Below are 22,964 nucleotides of genomic sequence, written 5' to 3'. Positions count from 1 at the left end.
TCCATCTACAAAATAGGAGACAAAACTGCAGCAACTATGAATAGCCTTAATGTCCAACGTAAGCAAAATTATGCTCAGAATTCTGTAACATGGACCTCAATCATACATGGAGAGAAAAATCCCAGAGATGCAAGTGGGGTTCAGGAAAGGAAGAAACACTAGAGCCCACACTCCAAACCTGTGATGGCTAATGGAGCATACAAAGGGGGAGAAATCAACACGTACTTTATAGACTCATAGATCACAAAAAGCTATGCACAGATCATGATAAGCTACGGATTGCTCTCAGAGACATGGGGGTACCACCACATCTGATAGTTGCAATGAGAAATTTGTACTTGCAAGAAGAAATTACTGTTACAACAGAATATGAAGAAACAGAATGGTTCCTAATTGGCAAAGGGGTCAGGGAAAGTTGCATATTATCACACTATTTGTTCAACTTGTATGCAAAAATATCACAGGAAGAGCAGGTTTAGACTCAGACAAAAGAGGAATGAGGATAGGAGAAAGGAATATCAACCAAAGATATGCGGATGACATCATACTACCAGCGGAAAACATGACAGACTTCGGAAGAATTACTAAGGCAGGTCAAAGAAGAAAATGCAATGCCATGCTTAATATTGAACATAAAGAAAACAGAAATTATCACTATGGAGAAACTACATAAATTCATCCTAGACAATGAAGAAATCAAAATAGTTAAAGAGATCCCATACTTTAAATCAAGCATTGATCAGAATGGAGATAGCAGTCAAGAAATCAGAAGAAGACTGGGAATGGGAAGGGCAATTATGAAAGAACTAGACAAGATCCTAAGATGTAAAGAAATATAACTGAGCACTAAAGTTAGAATAATCTAAACTACTGTATTCCCCATCACCATGTAAGGATGTGAGAGCTGGACAATGAAACAAGTGAATGAAAAGAAAATCAACTTATCGGGGTCAAATCAAGGACAATTAACAATAACAACCTATTAACTATGCACATGCACATAATACATATATGCATGTGTGCATGCGCACATGTGCACACATGTGTACACACGAAGCATGAGGGAGGAAGAAATACTTATTGGTAAAATTATGACTAAATTGTACCTGAATTCCATAATTTTAATTGCTTCCCTGAAAAAGCTTATCAAATGAAAATCAGCTTAGTCAAATCCTGGCTAATAAAATAATTAGCAATCTTAGCTGTGCAAAATCCAAGATAAAATTATCATCGAATCACTGGGATATAATCTTTTGATTCAGCTTTCTCATTCCACCATGCCAAAAGTTACAACTCCAACCATTAAGCACATTTTATAGAACAATGCAAATACCATAGCACTAATAAACCTCCTCTGTTCTTTATACACTTATCATTACTTATGATTCAATTGCTAACACAGTATGTTCTGGAAGAGAAGGTTTCATTTTTAGACAAACTTTAAAATGAAAGTTTAAGAAAAGTTACTTAGCAAGACTGTCACAATATTTAGCAAAGTGAGCTGCAATATCAAGTACAAATTAAGGATAAATGAGAAAGCACATCTTTAAACTAATTTGATAAAGTGTACAGGCACACAAACATGCTCATTAATCTACAGCTTATAAATATTGATAGATTCCACCAAATCTTGCTTTAATTTTCATCTTTATACCTAAAACGTAGGGGAAAAGGAGGAGAAGGCTGGGAAGGGGGGGGGGTGGAAATGTGGCAGCACTTTAGACCCACTTCTTCAGATGCAGTAACAAGTGATATTAAGGCCTCAAGCATATTTATATAGTTGTGGCAGTGTAATAAAATGTAATAGGATCCAGAAAAATGGATCCTAATTTTCTAATCATCCATTCACACAGAGCAAAAGCTGTGATCTTTGATTAGACAAACAGAGATGTACTCTTACCAGCTCCCAACCAACATGAAAAAAGTCCCTCCAAATTAGTTATTTGGCGGTTCAGCAGTGCTTCCCTTCCCTATTCTTTTTCTCCTTTGCTGTTTTCATGATGAAACAGATCCCAAGAAGGGATTTAAAAAAGGAACAGAAAAAAAGATGTAGCAACATGTAGAAGGAACTTATGGGAATTTGTCACATATCTATTCTGCTAATGGATAATGACTGCAATTTTGGGTATATTTATTTGGTATCAAGAACAACTGGATGCTTCTGGATTTATTTTGCCCCCCCCCCCTTTTATAATCTCAAAGAATACCATATATACTCAACTATAAGTTGACCTCATGTATAAGTCGAGGGCAAATTTTGGGGCCAAAATTATGAATTTTGATATGACCCATGAATAAATTGAGGGTAAAACTTGGGAGCATGTAAGAAAGGATCTAAAGGATGACGCAAAGGAAAATAATATCAAAGAGCTTGCAAAATTCCAGCAGGACTAACTGTTTTTGCTCACCTTAAAGACTGGTGCTTTCACAAGGGAATGGTTCCTTTTTTATATATAAGAGTTAAAGTACATCACTTACATTGGCCCATAGATATGTTGACTCAGGTTTTTCTGGTCCATTTTTGACTAAAATTTCTAGACTTATTCATGAGTATATACAGTATTCAATTTTCTTCTCTCTTTCTTATGTCCTGGGGGGAAATACTGATGTACATACTGCAGACACAGCTAGCACTTTGAAGATGGTAACTGGTTAATATCAGCTGTTGATCCTATCAACTTTTATGCAATCTGAGGAAGCTCTGTAGGTCAAAATATTTGAATAGGGCAGGACAAAACTTGTCTTAAGGAAACTTCTTCAGGAGGAAAACAAGCCCTATTTCACAATGCTAGCTTCTAAAAAGCAAAGATGCTTCAAGTTACTTACTTTACATGTATCTACTTCCCCACTTGTAATCTACATTATGAATTTTACAAAGAAACAGAAGCTTCTGTCTAGTTCTTCAGAAACGATAGACTGTTCTGAGTAATCCACTTTCAAACTGTGGCTAGGAAAGACTACTGCTCATGATCTAATCAGTGCAAGTTACTAATATTAGATCAGAACGACATCTCAGGAATGTTTAGCCTAAATCCAGTCACTATTCCCTATTCTGCCAAACCCACTGAATTAAAGTCAGAATGGTAAATTAACACCTACATACTGTAAATCCACTCAATTCAATGGGTCTAACTTCAATTGGAACTCATGAGTTGGATTTAAGCCTTTCTAAATATTTACTTGCATTTCACTAAATTATACCCTTTTTTCAGTGAAAGGAAATGCTCCTGCAGGTCAATAGAAGAACAAAATGCTTAACTTGTACAAGAAACCTAAACTTGAATCTCTCCAAGACAGGGCTGGACAGCTTATGACCCTTCAGATGCTATTAGACCACACTTTTCCATCAGCCCTAGCCCACATAACCAATGGCAAGGGATGATGGAAACAGCAGTAGGAAAACACCTGGGGGGCTACATTGCTCACTTTGTTAAAGTCCCACATCAAATGTGTGACATATCAAAGTGAAAATACTAGTAAGCAGGTGTTACACAAGAGTATGCCCTATCAGACTGAACATATTAGTCTGGGGAATCTCCAATTTCCCAGGTCTTTAAAAAAGAAAAGAGCAGCGGGAGAGGCAGAGATTGATGAAAACATCTTGGTTTGAGTTTGTTCAGGGGTCCAAGCTGAAGATGTGAAGACTTGGGACAGGAAATTTCTTTTAAGATAAAATGACTTTTCTGGAATTCAGGGGGAGGGGACCCAATTCCCTTCCCTCTTCCTCCAGGCTTTTTACTATACTTCATTACGTCAACATGCAAAGGGATCTTGTAGCACTCTGCATGCTAATATTTGAGACTTAACAAGGTGATGTCTCTGAATTCTACCTTCACTAGGTCGGCTGGTTGATGTATTTCATTCTGTTTGACAGCTGGAGCATCAGTCAGTGTCTAAAGCCACTGTGACACCTTTCTAGAGACACAGTTGACTAACCTGCCCGACAACTACAGCAACATTCCTTCTATTTGAACTTTGACCAACTTCCCATAAATATCACCCCTTTACTCAACCCGTTCACATACAAAAGGCAATGCCTTAATAACTGTGTTAGCTGTAAGGAGCTCCAGAGCTCAGTTGCATTGCATCAACAGGAGTATGCTTTTAGAATTGGTCCATAATTCTGCATATGATTCTGTTCATTCACTAAGTTGCTCTAACACTAACCCAATAACAGGGGGTACCAGTCAATACAAACCAGGAATACAAGCAAATGCTACATTACTTTGCAAAGCCTTCATTATTCAAACTGCAGACTAGCTTCTTCAGTTCATAATGCCATTTCAGGACAGTTTTTGCTGTTAATAAATGTAAGCGACAAACAAAAATAAACAACAAAATTAGGAACTGCCAGACTGCTAGCTTTCCTTTACCTCTGCCCTAAAGGCACCAGATCCCACCTAAACTTGGAAGCTAAGCAAGATGAGCCCTGGTTAACAATTGGATGGGAGACCACCAATGAATATCAGGTGCTGTAGTGCAGGGACAAGACAGAGCTGACATTACTTTATTGGGCATACTGCATAGACAGTGTCCACAGAGTACCAGTTCTAGCTTGAGATCTCTGGCTTAGAGTTACCTATTTAATGCTTTGTTGCTTTCGATGCTACTATTGGAAAGATGTTGCAATTCTTCAAGTTAGGAGCTACAAGCACTTTCTTCCATTTAAAAAATGCAACAGAAAGTAACAGCTGTAGAAAAAATACCAAGCAGTGCATGAAGTAATACACTGAGTTACTTTTCCCTCCAGTATTGGAAGTTAGGACAGAGATAGGTTATTTTTTAGAAAATGTAACAAGGGATAGGAATAAACTGTTTTTAAAAGTAGCTTTTTAAGCTCTGCATTGCTGTTTCAACCTCTGAATTGAACAAGTTAATTAATGGAGTCAAATCCTACACACCAGGGCAGTTCTGCACCAAGATTATACTCTTAATAAGAAAAATCATTGTGGTTTTCAATGTCAAGTGGGACAGGGACCCCTGGGTCTGTCTCATTTGCTTCCAAAAGGTACTGGATTAATCTGAACAACAGGAAAAATCGGTTTGGGCCAGAAAAGCCAAAGTAGTCCCAGCTGCCTGCATTACAGCCCACAGTTCATTTACTCTAAACCAGTACAATTAAAGTCGCTGGCACTGCACAAATGTATGTACACTGGACCCTTGTTATACAATGGGTTTGGTTCCAAGATCCCCCGCGTATAACAAAATCTGTGTATGTTCAAGTCCCATTAAATATCATGACATAGCAAAATGGTGTCCCTTATAAAAAAATGTAAAATCAAGGTTTGATATATTAAAATTTATAGTTTTTGTGAACATTTTCAAACCGTGGATGCTTGAATCTGTGTATAAAAAATCCGTGTATAAGAAGGGCCAACTGTACTTATACATTAGGCATGTGTCATTTGATGTACTGTTTGTGTCTACTTCAAATCAAGTTTCCATTGGGACTCAACAGACTGCCCCGAAAGGGCGGGCTGGAGCCGCCCGTTTTTGCTCCTGAGGGAGCCCGCAGCAACCAAACCACGTGGGCTCCCTCCGCACCCAAAAGAACCTGCCAAAAGCAGGTTCTTCTTCTTGATATGCGCGTCAATGATGCAAGCATGGCACCGTGACATGCGAACGCTGCACCACGCTTGCGTCATCATGGTGCCTCCCATGTGGATGGGAGGCTGCCATGATGGCACCGCAACCACGCGCTAGGGATTAGGAGCGTGCAGATACTCCGCCCTCCCGAGCCCTAATTCTCGGCCCCAGACCACTGCAAACCAGCAGTCTGTACCAGGCCATTGATTCACATTCAGTTGCTTTTTAAAGGGACAGCCACAAATCAAGCTGAATAAGGAAATGCACACTGGCTGCTCTTTGCCTAGCTCAAATAATAGGGTTGATTTAGTCAAAACTATTTTTATGAGTGAGCATACCCAATAAAACAGTTAAATGCCTGGAAAGATAAGAAAGGCCACATAGCATTAAAGAGGAATAAATGCATTAAGAAGAAGCCAAGCAGTTAAAGTATCAGGCCACCTTTCCCCCCCAGTAACTCACACCCACATGGGACAGGGCTAATAATGCTGGAGCACATAATGGAAAAGTGGATCTTGAGCAGCCAAGGACTGCTGCTGAAGGGCATCTGAGAGACATTGTCGTAATCAGTAAATTAAATGCTGGAATCATAAGGCTGAACGATCAGTCAGCTGATTCTAGTCACGTTGTCTGAATCAACCACAAAATACACCAGACATCTTTTCTCTTTTCAAGTAATCTGGTTCAGACCTTGAAAAGGTTATTTTTTGAGTCTGCTACTTCCAGGCTCCTACAACCAGCATGACTATTGGCCACACTAGTTGGGGAATTCTAGGAGTAGCTGACTAAAAAAGTAAAATTTCCAAGAACTGACACACCCATAAAGGAAAAAAAAGTAGTAATGACAAGTATTGTACAATACTGACTACAGTTTGAACTTGGATTGTGGAAAACTGGGTTTAAAATGCTGTACAGTGGGACCTTGTTATCTGCTGGGGTATGGTTCCAGGACCCCCCCTCCATGGATAACAAAATCCATGGATGCTCAAGTTCAATTAAATAGAATGGCAAAGCAAAATGGTTTGCTGTTTGGAATTTATACTTTTGGGGAATATTTTCAAGCCGTGGATGCTTGAATCCATGAATAAAAAATCCATGGATAAGGAGGGCTAACTGTACCTGCTCAGCCATCAGACTTACTTGTTCAGTGTCCTTCCTTCTCTCTCCCTAAACCTAAACTAATTTACAGTTATGTTGGATGAATAAAATGGAATAAACATTTGTATGCCAGCTTCTTTGTGGAAGAATGGGATATATTTGGCTAAAGCAAATAGGATGAGAATCTGACTATTGTATGAATATGTAGTGAAATATTATTCTGGTGGCCAACTCACAAAAACTCTTTTGCATTATAGCATCCTAAAATTTGGCCTTCTGAGTTTAAGATGAAACATTCTATTTTTTAAAAAATACTTCTTTGTAATTAGGGATTTTGTAGCTACTCTAAAAATCTATGTTCATTTCCATCCAGCTCTAAAACAGCATGCACCCAACTTTATAAATCACACATTACTGAATTATAACCATGCACCCAACTTTATAGATCACACATTACTGAATTATAACTAATCTGTTTTTATATACATGATTGCAACTTCACTGAGGTGACAACAGTTTTTAAAACCCCAACAGCCCTTAAGTACTTTAAAACATTACTCTGTAAAATGTTCTGGAAAGGTTGTAAGCAGTGCATAAGTATTTTCTAAAAAATCAAACCTCATTTCAAACCTCATCCATATTTCCTGTGCTTTGTGAGTAGTCGACATGTCTCTGGGTCTACCACAGCTGCAAGGGCCCCATCTGCTGTTCCTCAAATTAATTCATATAGAGTAGCAGCTTTTTCATTGAGCTATTTCTCAAGATCTACACAGGAAAGCATGTTAAGTAAAGACACAGATCCATGAAGCTGAAAGCAGTCTTATAAGAGCTGGGTAGCCAGTGAAGGTAATCTGTAAAACAGGGATGGGCAACTGTGATGGTTCCAGGAGGTCACCTCTCTGCCCCAAGATCCTCTGTGGGCCACATGGATTGCCAAAGATGTCCCTCAAACCTAAACAAACTGGAAGATGCTAGAAAACCACTTCTGGTTTTGAAAAAAACAACAGTACTTTTATGGGGAGTTCTGCAACCTAATTAAAATTGTGAATTGCTTCTCCTAGAGGTTTCTAGGAAAGGCATTTCACCCATCTTGGGGAGCCAGAAAATGTGTAATCTTAGGCAGTCTGGAGGGATAAAAGGCCTCAAAAACAGTCTTGGGGGACATGAGACCCCGTATGTGCACTTCAATCAACCCTGATGTAACGGGTGGACAGTGTGTTAAAGATATCCATATGTGTGCACAGGCATGCACCTTCAAGTCTCCAGCACATGTCAAGAAAAGTTTGTTGTTGTGTGCCTTCAAATCATTTCTGACTTAGAGACTCTAACAAGAACCTATCATGGGGTTTTCTTGGCACAAATTTTTCAGTGAGGCTGAGAGTGGGTTTTATGGCCAAGCTGGGGATCGAGCCCTGGTCTCTGGATCATAGTCCAACACTCAAAGCCCTATGCCACATTGGATCTCTTTTCAATACAACTCCAAATTAATTCTCTAGAAAGATTTTTCTCCCCTTTAAAGTGCTTAGCATTGGCAATGAAATTCATCTTCACTGATCTGGGGCACTGATCTTGCAGAAGTGGTAATTAATCTGAGGTGGCTGTCCTAGGCAAATGATCTTGAAACAACAGCAAACTGTCGCTTCTGTTGCTGCTATGAAAAGGGGAGAGGCACTTGTGGATTTTCTGCCTCCGGTGACAAAATAATTTGGCTACCCTTGAGCACAATGCACCTTAGTGTGTATGCTTTGGAGGGAAGCTGACAGTGAAATATCTCAGGCTCATCCATGCTTGGGAAGAAAAGTACACAAAGAGCCAGTAATAAATAAGTTTTAAAAATGGGAAGAGATTAAAAGGAAACTACACAGCAACCACAATGCTATCTGAAAAGGTACTAGGCGAGGACAAGTGAAGGATGACAAGGCAAAAAAAAAAAAAAAATCCAACCTATATGAACCAGGTATGTAGAAGCTTTTCATACCCTGAAGGAGAACTGTTTATAAGGCTGACCTCAAGCAGAGAGCTTTAGAGAAGAGTCTTGGCCAAAATCAGCTAGTGAAGCTCTCTGGCCATCACAGTGTCCTGTTGAGTGATATGGAGAAACAAAAAGGTGAAATCTGGTAATATGGAGATTAGTGTAATTGGGGCACTACTGTGTTTCCAACAGTAAATAGTTGCAGGCACTGTTAGGAGTAGATTCAAGATCGCCAAAGGCTTTATACTTTGTTCAAGCATTAAACAAAAGGTCTGATTTACAAGCTTCACTAAAATATGGTTCATCAGTCAGATTCCTCTTTTTAGGAAGCAGTGGACTATCAGTGGAAGTCAAAAGACTAAAGCGATGTAAACCAGTTTCTTCTCCTTGCTCTCAAGGCAGCAGGGAATGGACATCATTTTTACAGTAATTAAGAAAGAGAGAGCAAAACATTATCATTCACTCAGTGTTCTTTCCTTTAGACACTTCAAATAAGAGAGATAGACAATCAAATAAATGTTGGATTTAGGGGGGGCTTAAAATGGACTAAACTCTGCATCTGTAAAATGGTAACAAATGTCCTAAAGTTCACTGCTCTTCTGTCAGATTTCAGGATCAGAGGAACTAGCCTCTCAGAACCCCAATATCCCAACTATGGCTCAAACTGCCAGCCCCTCACCAAATTCTTTTCAGTCTTCTTGCTTAGTACTACTTCTGGAGCAGGTGAAAAAGAGACATTTCACTTTTCAAAAGGAATCTTTGGCCATTTCCTCATTAATCCACGGTCTAACAATTAATTCCTGATTCAACTTATCACCTTAGTAGTGTATTCAAAAATAGAAAGTGCCTAAGTTACATCTGTCTACCTGATTTCAGGTCCATTGTTCATGGAATCAAGAAGGCACCAAAAAGATCATTCAGACCAATCACTATCCTACCTCACAGTACTGTTCATGAATAGTCCTTGAACGGAGCTAGTGTCACATAAGGATAAATTCTCCCAGACACATGGTATTACAAGTGCATATCAGTTAACAAATTCAGTGTGTTCCTGAGCATTACCCCTTTAACAGAAAATGATACCAGAGGTGGAAATAACATAGGAAGAACAGGGATAGGTATTAAATATCCGAAAGGCACCAGATCCTCACTCATCATGGAAGCTAAGCAGGGTCAGCTCAAGTTAGTACTTGGATGAGTGACCACAAATGAATATCAGGTGCTAAAGGCAAGATGTCAGAGGAAGGAAGTGGCAAAACTACCTCTGAGTATTCTTTGTCTAAGAAAACCCTATGAAATTCATGGGGTCACCATAAGTCTACATGCAACTTGAATCCACAGGCACACACACTTACAACACACACACACACAACACACACACAGAGAGGAGTTTAACATGTTTCAACAAACTCTTTATTCAAAACTAAATGTTATCTATAAATATATACATAAGTAAATGAAAATGTTTTGGACCTTGTAAAGACTGCTTGGAAACAACTTCCAAAATGCATCTAGGAATGACAAAGGAACATTGGAGGCTGTCATATGCTTTCAAACTATTGTTTCCTTTAGCTCAGTATTGTTTTAACTGGGGAGGCGAAGTGGGTACCCTGCCAGATGTTGTTAGAGTGCAATTTCCAATATTCTTCATTATTGGCTTTGCTTTCTGGGGCTGCTAGAACTGCAGTCAACAATATCTGGGGGTGGGTGGGTTATACAATTCCCATCCAATGACTGGCACTTGTGGCCCATTCAGAAAGCTCCCCTCCCCAACTATCTGGGACTTAACATAAAATCTGTAACAGGAAATAACATGCTGGCTTTTAGCTTCTCTTTATTCTTATTGTTACTCTTGTAGGCACTGCTAGGAACTCTTGTGGTTGATGTTACAATCTGATGTTTTCACATTGTTGCCCTTAGAAATACCCCCCTCTATTTGTTAAGATATGTATTTTAAGTGATGATTTAGTCTATGTATTATATTGATAGCGGTTTTACTGTTTTATTGAGTGTATTCTATCTGAAATTGTAGTTTTTTATCTTGTAATGTTGTTTCTATCGTTGTAATCCTGCCTCGATCCGCAGGGAGAAGCAGGAAATATAAATAAAAATTATTGTTGTTGTTGTTTTTATTATTATTATTATGGCCCTGGTCTTGTGGGTTTATATAACATTATGTACAAAGTAACATTTTGCTTGCAAGCAGAGGTGCAGCAATGATAATCTTGGTCCATCCATCCATCCATCCCTTTATTTACATCCTGCCTTTTCCCCCAGGTGGGACTCAAGGAGGCTTATAAAAGAGAGAAAATTAAATAAAACACCCACAAACACACACCCACACAAACACATATGGTCAAGATCAGCCCGTCTTCTCTGAACTCAGATAAACAGGCAATTACCTTTCACTTACGTGTGAATTGTGCCCAACTAGTTGGACATAATCCCCCTGTGCTGGCAAGGTAGCAAACCAGGAGAAATTCTAAATAGGAAACTGCTCCACAAAAAAATAATGTTGGAGGCATCAGCAGCAGTGGAAGGACCACCTGCAGATACAGTATTTGCAAGACCTCTGAAGTTACAATCTGGGTGTCAATTGTTATTGACAAGGCAACCAGCAAGAGGACAAAAACTACAGTCATTCCCTGCTGAATGCCTCCCAGGAAACTCACCTCTCCACCCACAATTTTGTAAAGCAATACTGGGTTGGTGTTTGGAAACACATGCTTAATACACCCATTCGTCTAGAATTTGTTGTCTTTCAGTGCAGAGAAAGAAAGTTTATGATCTTTTAAAAACAACCCATTGCAATCCTCCAAACGCACTGCATTCCAAGCTGCATAAAAGGAAAAGACCAAACAGAGCAACACCAAACATTGCTTTTTAACACTACCACTGTGGCTTAGATTTTATGAGACTTGACTAGACTTACATTCTAAATGTGAATTGTTTTAGAGAAGACAAGGAAACGGGGACATCTGCTACTCAGGCTAATGAGTTTTACCAGTTTAACACAGCGAGCAACCCAAGTACACTAAGGAGAATCAGGCAGCTGTACCCTTGCATTTAACAAAATGAACTCATCATCTTTACTGCATGGAGTTGCAAATAAAGATATGAAACAGCAGCTCAGGCTGCATCTGAATGGCAGTTGGAACCACAGTTGGATGTGGTTCATTGCTACTCCTCCGGAAGAGTATCAGTCAGCGAATGGATTTCATGTGCAGAGGATTTTTAGAGCAGTTTAGAGCCCAGTCAGACACCTTACACTAAAAAAGTAAAGAAAGAAAAAGGCAAATGGAAAGCGTACTTTTGTTTCTTGGTCATATGCTTCATCAGCAGCATTTCTGTTCAGCTGGAGCCAGGAGTTTTGTTCCATTACAAGATGATTCATTTATGAATCTGCCTTAGTTCAGCAACAACACTATCTATTTAGTCTTGTGGCCTCATTAAACATGTGGCGATGAAACCAGTCTCTCTTTCAAATATTGTTTTTCTACCCTGGGTTCACAATCATCTTTGAAAGTTTTCAAAGCTTCCACAAGGGTTTCTGAATACTCATACCATGGTAAAAAGAAATCCCATTCCAGTGCCCAATCTCTAATGCATGACATATGTGTAATGTTCACCATTTTTCCAAGCGCGTGTTTAGTGTCCATTTACACACAGATGTTTAGCTTGGCAAATGCCACCCTTACTATGATCCTAGCACAGGCTATCATTTTGCCTACCACAATTTTGTACAAGAATTACCCTAACTCCTATGCCTATAGCAAGAAATAAACACACTGAACAGTGAGCTGGATCCTTTAAAACTCTACAGCATGGAACTACACTTATTTAGGTCATCCAAACCAGAAATCAGCACTAATTTGCAGTTATTCCAGTGCAAACCAGCTGTTTTTCAGAGTCCTTTGAGGGAGAAAGTTTGTTTTCCATGCTTAACTTATATATTTAGCTCAACATTGCAAGTGTTTGAAGTACAAGTGGTTTACTGTATTGTTTTGTCAAAATGAAACATACAGAAATAAGGGAAATGCCCTGTTTTGACACAGCAGCTTCTGTTGGTGGAACAGCTTTAACGATTCACAAAACTCTCTGGCAGAGTAAGAAAGCAAACAGTTTTTTAGCTGCTACAGACCCAGCTCATGAATTTCTAGTGATCTGTCTGATAGCTCAAAACAAACAATGTGGGTCGTATATGAACTACATTAAGGGCTGAACTCTGAAAATCTCCTTCAAGATACACAAACCCATCTCTTTTGCAGCAAGCAAATGAAAAGTGTACACAAATGATAGTTTGCACTCCTCTGATAAATTTCAGTTCTCAGACTTACTGGAATACTATAATTGGGAAAGCATGGGGAAAGTATAGCAAGGGGATTACGGCTAGATTGGTCGAAAGATCTCTCTAAGAATGAACAGAAGGGAGAGTCAACGTGGTGGAATGGTTTGCACATTGGACTCTGGAGTCCAGGGTTCGATTCCCTGCTCAAGCATAAAAATCCACTGAGTGACATTGGGCAAGTCACACTTTCTCAGCCTCAGAGGATGGCAATGGCAGCCCCCCTCTGAAGAAAGTTGCCAAGAAAACCCCATGATAGGCTCGCCATAAGTCAAAAACGACTTGAGCCCAAAACACACTGCAGAAATAATCCAGTTTGAGACCGCTTTAACTGCCCTAACTCAATGCTAGAGACTTCTGGGAATTTGTGAGACATTTAGCCTTCTCTGCCAGAGACCTCTGGTGCCACAATAAACAACAATTCCCAGGATTCCGTAGCATGGCGCCATGGCCGTTAAAGTGGAGTCAAACCGGATTATTTCTCCTGTGTGGATGCAGCCGTAGATTCTGCAAATATGGAGTCTACCAACCCCTGATCCACTCCTGCCTTCTCACATTGATCCCCAGGGAGTTACATCTAGAAGCCGCCCTTTGGAAACTGACCTTAAAATTCAGGGAGTAAATTGCCAGCTAAACTTTGGAAAATCCACTTGGTTCTCTCACCTCCCAAGTTATGCCTCTTGAGTCTTTCTCCATGTAAACTATAAAAGAAACCTGATTGGTTCCCATTTATTTATTTACAGTTGGTAAATCGCATAATTTAAAACATAATATTTCGTACATTTTATCTTAAACATAAATAGCAACACTGCCTTTGATTGTTAACCTGATTTTCAGATTCTTACAGGGAAAGGTCAAAGGGAACTAAAGGATAGTCTGGTTTTAATTCTTCTATGCTGCATCCATACTGCAGGAATAATCCAGTTTGACACCACTTTAATTGCCATGGCTCAAGGTGCCACAACAAACTACAGTTCCCAGAATTCCATAGCATTGAGCCCTGGCAGTTAAAGTGGGGTCAAACCATATTATTTCTGCAGAGGACCCAGTGTCTTGACTTTGGTCCAAAACGTGCTCCAGAAATAATCCAGTTTGAGACTGGCTCAGTGCTAAGGAATCCTGGGAACTGTAGTTTATTGTGGCCCCAGAATTGCTCTTTGCTCTGATGGCACAACAAACCACAGTTCCCAGAATTCCATAGCCTTGGGCCAAAGTGGTGCCGAAGCGGGTTATTTCTTCAGTGCGGATGCCACTGAACTACAGCTCAGTACAGTTCATTAATACAGGTCCCATCAAACTACACTTCCCAGAATTCCACAGTCTTGAGCCATGGAGGTTGAAGTGGCTTCAAACCAGATTATTTCCTCAGTGCAGATGCCACTGGACTATAGTTCATTACTGGGAACTGAACTACTACTGAATGCAATTCATTACTACAATTCAACTACACTTCCCAGAATTCCACAGCACTGAGTCATGGAAGCTGAAGTGCTTTCAAACCGGGTTATTCCTGCAGTGTGAATGCCACAAACTGCTCTCATTCCTACCCCAAGCCAACTTTTGTAAAACAAAAAAGGAAATGCATGAAGAGGAAAGACAAGCTTGCTTACCTAAACATTGGCAGTAACTGGAAGCCTGGCCAGCTTTGCATCGCCTCTGAACAGACTGAAGGCAAAGAAGCCCCAGCCACAGAGGGAGACCAGGAAGGGCGGGCGCGACAAACGCGAGGATGCGCTCTTCGAAAGAGGCTCTACCTGCGGGCTTCACTATTCCTTTCCCCAGCCAGAAGGGGGCGGAGCTTCTAGCCTCGCCCTATTTAGGTTCCAGAGAAGGCGGGGAAAGCCTCTCGTTTGATTGACAGGCAACGCGGCCAAAGGGAAACCTCGAGCGCTGCACAGGGCCAAGAGGGTGGGGTGGGTGCGGGAGAAGGAGGCGTTAGTCTCGCTTTCCCGGGCCAAGGGGGCGTTTCCACATGATGTCAGCCAGCCCAGCAATACTTCTCGGACAGGTGGGGAGAGGAGATGTGATGCGGGCGGGCGAGAGAATGTGCTCCAAAAGACACACTGCAGGAATAACCCAGTTTGAGACCGCTTTAACTGCCCTGGTTCTGCGCTGCTAGGGAATCCTTGGTGAGACACTTTGCTCTCTCTGTCGGAGGCCTCTGGTGCTAAAAGTATAATTATATAAACTACAATTATATAAATTATATTATATTATACTATATTATATTATATATTATTATATTATATTATTATATTACATTACACATTATATACACTACAATATATAAACTATATTATATAAACTATATTATATTACATTATATATTATATTATAAATTATATCTACAATATCTAAACTATATTATATTATATATTATTATAAATTATATACATTACAATACTATATAAACTATATTATATTATATATATTATATTATAAATTATATCTACAATATGTAAACTATATTATATTATATATTATTATATTATAAATTATATACATTACAATACAATATAAATTATATCATATTATAAATTATGTAAACTACAATATATAAACTATATTATATTATATTATTATTATAAATTATCTAAATTACAATATATAAACTATATTATATAAACTATATTACATTATATTATAAATTATTACATTATATTATAAATTATATGAACTACAATTCCCAGAATTCCCTATCCTGAGCCTGGGCAGTTAAAGTGGTCTGAAACTGCATTATTTCTGCAGTGTGTTTTTTGAACCAGAGGTATGAGACTTGTCACTCTGTCTGGGTCTGCATCCACACTGCAGGAATAGTCTGGTTTGACACCGCTTTAACTGCCAGGGCTCAATGCTATGGAATTCTGGGAACTGTAGTTTGCTGTAGCACCAGAGCAGATCTCTACAATAGATCACTAATGAGTTCTGACTTCCAATTGTTTTCATAAGGACAGCAAAAGGAGACAATCCCCTCCACACACAACAAATCCCTATTATTATTATTATTATTATTATTAGGGAATGGTGGTTATTTTTAGCTCAATATGGGGAACACACACACAAAAACCTGGCTAATATTTTGGTAACTTAAAGTACATGCCTTTAGCAACCAACTTCAACCATGCATTTCAGGAGTTTGATGTCCTCTGTGCTCTGGTGCCATCCACACTGCAGAAATAATCCAGTTTGACACCACTTTAACTGCCATGGCTCAGTGCTAGGGTATTCTGGGAACTGCAGCTTTGTGAGACATTTAGCCTTCTCTGTCAGAGAGCTTTAATACCACAACAAACTACAGTACCCAGAATCCCATAGCATTCAGCCCTGACAGTTAAAAGTCCAAAACACACTGCAGATATACTCCAATCTGAGACCTCTTGAACTGCCCTGGTTCAGTGCTAGGGAATGCTGGGAAATGTAGTTTATTGTGGCACCAGAGCTCTTGACAGAAAAGGCTCAATGTCTCACAAAACTACAGTTCCCAGAATTCCCTAGCATTGAGCAAGGGCAGTTAAAACGGTCTGAAACTGGATTATATCTGCAGTGTGTTTTGGACTCGAGTTATTTTTGCCTTATGGCGACCCTATGATGGGATTTTCTCTGCAAGTTTCCTCTGGGGCTGAGAGAGTGTGACTTGCCCAAGGTCACCCAGTGGATTTTTTATCCTCGAGTGGGTCTAAAACTGGATTATTTCTGCTGTGTGTTTTGGACCGAAGTGGTGTCAACCTGGATTATTCCTGCAGTGTGGACGCAGCCTTCAAAAAAATCAGGCTTTCGGGGCCACAAGCTAATCCCAAACCAGCCTTGCTGCACCTCTTCCTGACCTTAGAGATTTATGGCTTCCAGCCTCCCAAACCTATTCTATAAACTCTCTTCAGGTGGTTTTATATTTCTGAATGGAGACCAAACTTCTCACCCTCAGAAGATGAGAATAAATAAATCCCCACAACTTCAGCCTAGCTTCAAAGGTGGTGTTTTCTCACCAGCCAGGAGCATCACTCAAAAAAGGCAGGTTCACTTTAAAGAAGGGTTTGAATGAGAAAACACTTGCAAAACAATTAATTAATTAAAACAAAACAAAACTCAATCCCTAAAGCTGACAATAAAACAAAATCAGCACCAAAAATAAAGAATAAAATCCTCACTTCACTTCTGTAACCTAAAAATAAACTCTCTTGCCACCAGCATGTCTAAAAGCAGAGCCGATTATTCACTACAAATAGCCTGAGACTTATCTTTGGCACCTGCCAAGAGAGAGAAAGAGAGAAATAGAAGGACACTCTCTCAGACTCAGAAGAGGAGGGCAATGGCAAACCTTTCTCTGAAGAAAAGGGCCCTATAATTGGTTGGTCTTTTGTTGTTGTGTGCCTTCAAGCAGAGTGACCAGCTGCCCTAACCACTAAGGAGGACATGGCACCACATAATGGAGAAAAATTCCAGGAAAAGGCAGGGACATGACCCAATAAAATGACTCTAAACCCTCGTATAAATATATATATGTATAAAAACACATGACTCTAAACCCTCGTATAAATATGTATCTATATAAACACATCACTCAAAATCCTCATATAAAGATATATGTAAATAAAAACATGACTCAAAACCCTCATATAAAGATATACATCCATGCTTCTTTAGTCATGCTTGAAATGGAGGACATTTCAGAATCCTTCCTGGACAGAAGGCCGAAATGGAGGACATTATAGCCACCCTGCCTTTCAAGTCACCACAAACGACTTGGGGCTATATCTGCACTGTGGAAATAATCCAGTTTGACCCCACTTTAACTGCCCTGGCTGAAGGCTAGGGAATTCTAGCCAGGGGTCATTTGCTGTGACCCCCAGAGCTGATGAGTTTGGAGAGGGAGAAGTTATTTCTTTTCTGACCATGCTCAGAATTCCACAACCTTGAGCCAGAGTGGTTAAAGCGGTATCAAACCGGATTATTTCTCCAGTGCAGATGCAGCCCTGGAAGCACAAAACAACATTTGAGGAGAGGGAAGGAAAAGGCAGGGGAGGAAAAGGTGTTACAAAATTTCTTGTATTTCAATATTTCTTGTATTATATTTCAGGAAGAAAAGCCAAGATAGCTTAGTGGTTTGAACATTGGACTATGACTCTGGAGACCAGGGTCCGATTGCTGGGTTGGCCTTGAAACCCCTCTGGGTGACCTGGGGCAAGTCACACTCTCTCAGCCTCAGGGGAGAAGAAGTCCCTGCTGGCCATCCTCCTCTGAGCAAATCTTGCCAATAAAACCCCATCAGAAAGGACTAGGAAGGCACACAGCAACAACAATAGCAAGGACAACAAGGCATTGCTCACATTGCAAAAGCAAAAGTTGGAAGTTGTGGACACTTGCCTTCGAAGAGACCACTGCTTGGCTCTCCATCCTGTGCAGGATCTGTCAGGGCAGCAGCAGCAACAAAGGGAAGCCGGCTCCAGTCCCACCCAGGCTGGGCAAGCCAATTCTCTTTCTCTGAGCCAAGGGCGGGGATTGGCAGTGGATCTTTCCAGTAATCCCATCAACGCTTTGGCCCCATTTACAACTCGCTTTGGGCGGCTGAGAGCAGCAGGGCCTCTCTCCCTAAGAAGACAAGACACAGAGTGTCCAGGAATTCTAAGGACAAAGAAAGACAAGGCACAGGGTGACTAGGAATCCTAACTGCAAAGGAGGACAAGGCACAGGGTGACCAGGAGACCTACCTGCAAAGAAGGACAAGGCACAGAGTGACCAGGAGTCCTAAGGACAAGGCACAGGGTGGCCAGGAGTCCTAAGCACAAAGGATGACAAGTGGCTGGGAGCCTCAAGGACAAAGGAGGACAAGGCACAGGCTGACCAAGAGTCCTATGCACAAAGGAAGACAAGGCAGAAAGTGACCAGACATCATAAATGCAAAGGAGAACAAGGCAAACACTCCTGAGAAATGTAAATCTTCTTAGTCTTGCTCAAAATGGAGAATGTTTTGCAATTCCTCCTGGACAGAAGATTGAAATGTAGGGCATGTCTTGGAAAAAGGAGGGACCAAGTCTGGTCACCCTGTCCTAACCAGTAAGGAGGACAGGGCACTGCCGAATGTAGGGATTTCCATAAAAAATTGAGGGCTTGACCAGAGGAAAGCTCAAAAACACTCATAGAAATGTAAATTCATGATTTTTAGTCCTACTCAAAATGGAGGATGTTTTGAAACTCCATCTGGACAGAAATGTAGGGCATGTCCTGGAAAAGGAAAACTTTCAGGTCACTCTGTCCTAACCACAAAGGAGGACAAGGCACAGGTTGACCAGACATCCTAATTACAAAGGAAGACAAGATACTGCTTTCCAGATAAAAATGGAGGACCTGACCAACAAACACTCCTAGAAATGTAAACTCATGCTTCTTAGTCCTGCTCAAAATGGAAGATGTTTTAAAACTCCTTCTAGGCAGAAGGTGGAATTTTAGGGCATGTCCTGGAAAAGGAGGACTTCTGCTCACCCTGTCCTCACTGCAAAGGGAGATAAGGCACCACAAAATGTAGGATGTTCTGGGGAAATGTGGGACATGACAAAAGAAAAACTAAAAACACTCAAAGAAATATAAATTCACTTCCTAGGGTTTAATTGCAGTCTTGTTGTTGTTGACCCAGTGTAATAATAATAGCAACAATAATAATACTGGTTTGAGTGTTGGACTGTGACTATGGAGGCCAGGGTTTAATTCCCTGTTTAGCTATGAAACCTACTAGTCTTGGGCAAGTAACAATCTCTCAGCTGTCCATCCTTTGACTGTAAATCCCAGAATTCCACGGGATGTTTTCCCTGCAGTTAAAGAGGCATCATAGTGCAGTAACTGTGTATTGTGAAAGGGCCCCAGATCTCTACAAAAAATGTGATGATGCTACTGGAATGTGTGTAGTGTATGTAAATATAGCAAAGAGTCTTCTGGCACCTTAAAAAGAACAACCATGGCATAAATATTCATGGATGATGCCACATTTCGTCTGATGCAAAATGTATTAGCTCAGTAAGACATGAAGGAAACAAAGGAATGGCATAGCTACCTAAAGATCAATTTGTTTTATTTTAAAAAGACAAACCTTTATAAACTGCAGACCACTGAATCAGATACTGATTGGATTGAAAAACAGCTAGTATATTACAAATACAAAGCTCTAATTATGTGGAAAGAAATGGTTTTCATCTAATTACAAAACCTACTGGAACAAACAAATTTTAAAACAGCTGTCTTAAACAAATCTTTCAGCTATGGAGAATATATAGCCTCCAGATGTTGTTATACTGCAGTTCCCATGATCCCTTATCACTGTCTATCATGGCTAATTAGGACAGATCAGAATTGCAGTCAAATAATATCTGGAGGACCACACATTTAGAGGCTGCGCTGAGGTGAGTCATTTTAAGATTTAAAGATGACCTATGTGCCTGCAATTGCCTTATTCATTTCATCTTCTGAAAGCAAAAACTCTACAAAAACCCATGCTCCTAAAATATATATAAATTGTTGGCCATTCCAGTGTATTTCTATTCAGAAAGCCTATAGGTCCATCAGTGGAATGCATGGTTTGCATGCAAGATGCCCAGTTTAATCCTTAGCATCTCCCAGGGGTGTTATTAGGGGTGAGTGGAGTGAGTCTGAGACCCACATTTGGGTCACACCCTAAGGGAGGTTGACACCTCTGCTCCCCAAATGTCTGCCTTTTGGTAGAAGCAGACTGTGCCTTTCTATTTAAAAACTCTCAGGGAGTGCAGATACAGTCTTAATATTTCCTTAATATGTGGCTTTTTCCTGCATCTTTTTGAACTCTGGAGCTCAGCAGAAAAGAAGGCGTGAGTGGAGTGAGTCTCAGGCCCGTTACAGACGGGCTCTTCCGGCACCCCTATCACGTGCTAGGGGTTGGCCGAGGACCTAGCGTCCACACTGGCCTCACCCCTAGCACGTGACGAGGGCGTAAAGATGGCGGCGCCCTATACACATGGCGCGCCGCCATCTTTATGTGCTGGATGCATAGCATCCACACGTCACGCACCGGATGTGGCGCTTCTTCTTTGCTGCGTCCGGGAACCGCACGGTTTGGATGCTGCGGTTCCCGGACTTAGCAACCAGCAGTGGCACAAGACTGCCCCTTCTGGGCGGTCTGTAACGCGCCTTAGTAAATGTAAATACATTTAGGATGTGCTTATGATGTTCTAGTTTGAAGGTACAATTTTAATTTTGCTAGTTGTTAATGTCACAACTATTGCCGTTACATTCAGTGAGAAATATGATTTATGAATAATATTAGTATTAAAAACATTACTAAGGGTTATGTAAGGGTGTGGTATGGGAGGAGGTTAATAGAAGGTAACATCAACTCTAGTGATGCCACTGGAATCTCTAAGTAAGAATCTGAGAAAAGCCACAATGGACCAGAGCAAAAACCTATCTAGTCTTGCATTCTATGCACCAGTGGCCAACCAACTGCCTATGGGAAGCATAACATCAGGACACGAGTCTAACAGCAGAAGTGAACATAGGTATCTCATTGCCAAAACTGTCCTGGAATTAAGTCTAAATATGAAAAGATGTATTTATATACTGTGAGTAAATAAATAATTAACAATGTCAATATGAGGTAATACATATTAAATATACATTTTCTGGAACAATAGCAATTACAAACACTTTTTTTTTTGAAAACACAGTAATTACATTAAAGTAACAGAATCTGTGAATCTTAAAACAATCATAAGAAACAATTGCAACCAAGTAATCTCATGAAAAAGTAATATCATGAAAAAACATGAGTCCAGGTGACAGATAATGCTAAGTATGCATAAACTTTACTCCTTCTCAGGAGTAAAGAGCTGTGAATGTAGGTGGCTTGCTCAAAGCTTGTAGCAGATGTAAGCAACAAACATATGCAGCAAAGTAATTTCATGAAAAAAATGAGCCCAAATGTTAGATAACATGGTAAATGAGACCTTTTCAACAGTGAATAGCAGTGAATGTAGGTGGCTTTGTTTTCATGTGTCTCGTATATCTGCATGTCATATCAGAGGTAGTATATAGCCATTATGACTGGCAATCACTCATAGACTTGCCCTCCATGAATTTATCTAATCTCCACTTAAAACCATCTAAACCAGTGATTCTCAATCTTTTTACCCCCTGTACATCTACATCTGGATGTCTTCCCCACCCCACTTGATATAGTATAAGAATAAAACTACTGTATTTGTTTAGTGTGTGTATTTTTATTCACACATTCATGTACAAGTGGGCCCTCCAACTTGATGGGGGTAGGGACTCAGGTCCCCCATGAAAGTGGAAAAAATGCAATTTTTTTAAAAAAAACAACTTTTTTTTTTTACCTGAGAGAACATCTATCAAGGAATCTCTAGGTCCTTCAGTGCAACTCCGTGCTCAACATCACTGGAGGACCTACAAATGCCTAGAGAAAAGTTTTCTATAGGAATCTCTTGGTCTTCCATTGCAACTCTATGGTCAACACCCAGCAGAGTTATGCTGGAGGACCTAGAGATTCCTAAAGATAACATATTACTCAAATCTGTGAATAAGCAAGTCTGCAAAAGTCCAAGTCACAAATGTAAACTTACAGCGCTTTATAAATAAAGGATAATAATAATAATAATAATAATAATAATAATAATAAATGTGAAAGGCAGACTGTAAATGCATATTTTAACATCTTATAATAAAATAGTTGTCCTCTTTAGTCCTCCTCTGCTTTCTCCATGCTGCAAGCACTTTCCTTGCCTGTCACTTCCCCTCCCAAAAGGTTTGGGAGGAGGAAGAATCAGGGCCTCCAACTCTCATGACCCCCCTGGGGGGTCCCACCCCACAGTTTGAGAACACTGCTCTAAGCCACCATTGTGATTCATGGTAGAAAATTTCAGAGTGTGATTATGGACTGTGTGGAGTAATACTTGTCCCCCCCCTTCAGTGGATGATCCCAGGTTC

General features: G+C 40.2%; 1 protein-coding gene across 2 annotated transcripts in view; it reads right to left on the bottom strand.

The window, feature by feature from the left end:
* Positions 1 to 14,766, bottom strand: part of OSBPL3 (oxysterol binding protein like 3) — a 121,123-nt gene extending 106,357 nt beyond the window's left edge. For both annotated transcript variants that reach the window (XM_089533056.1, XM_089533055.1), the window contains exon 1: positions 14,612 to 14,766. The gene's annotated coding sequence lies outside the window, so the exon portion shown is untranslated. The remainder of the gene's footprint in view (positions 1 to 14,611) is intronic.
* Between the last annotated feature and the right edge of the window lie 8,198 nt (positions 14,767 to 22,964).

This window comes from Sceloporus occidentalis, unplaced genomic scaffold (assembly GCF_023333645.1).
Source record: "Sceloporus occidentalis isolate IW3139 unplaced genomic scaffold, rSceOcc1.0.p SCAF_7, whole genome shotgun sequence".
NCBI classification, from domain to species: Eukaryota; Metazoa; Chordata; class Lepidosauria; order Squamata; family Phrynosomatidae; genus Sceloporus; species Sceloporus occidentalis.
The sequence above is the reverse complement of the archived record's forward strand: the minus strand, read 5'-3'. Positions and strand labels throughout refer to the sequence as shown.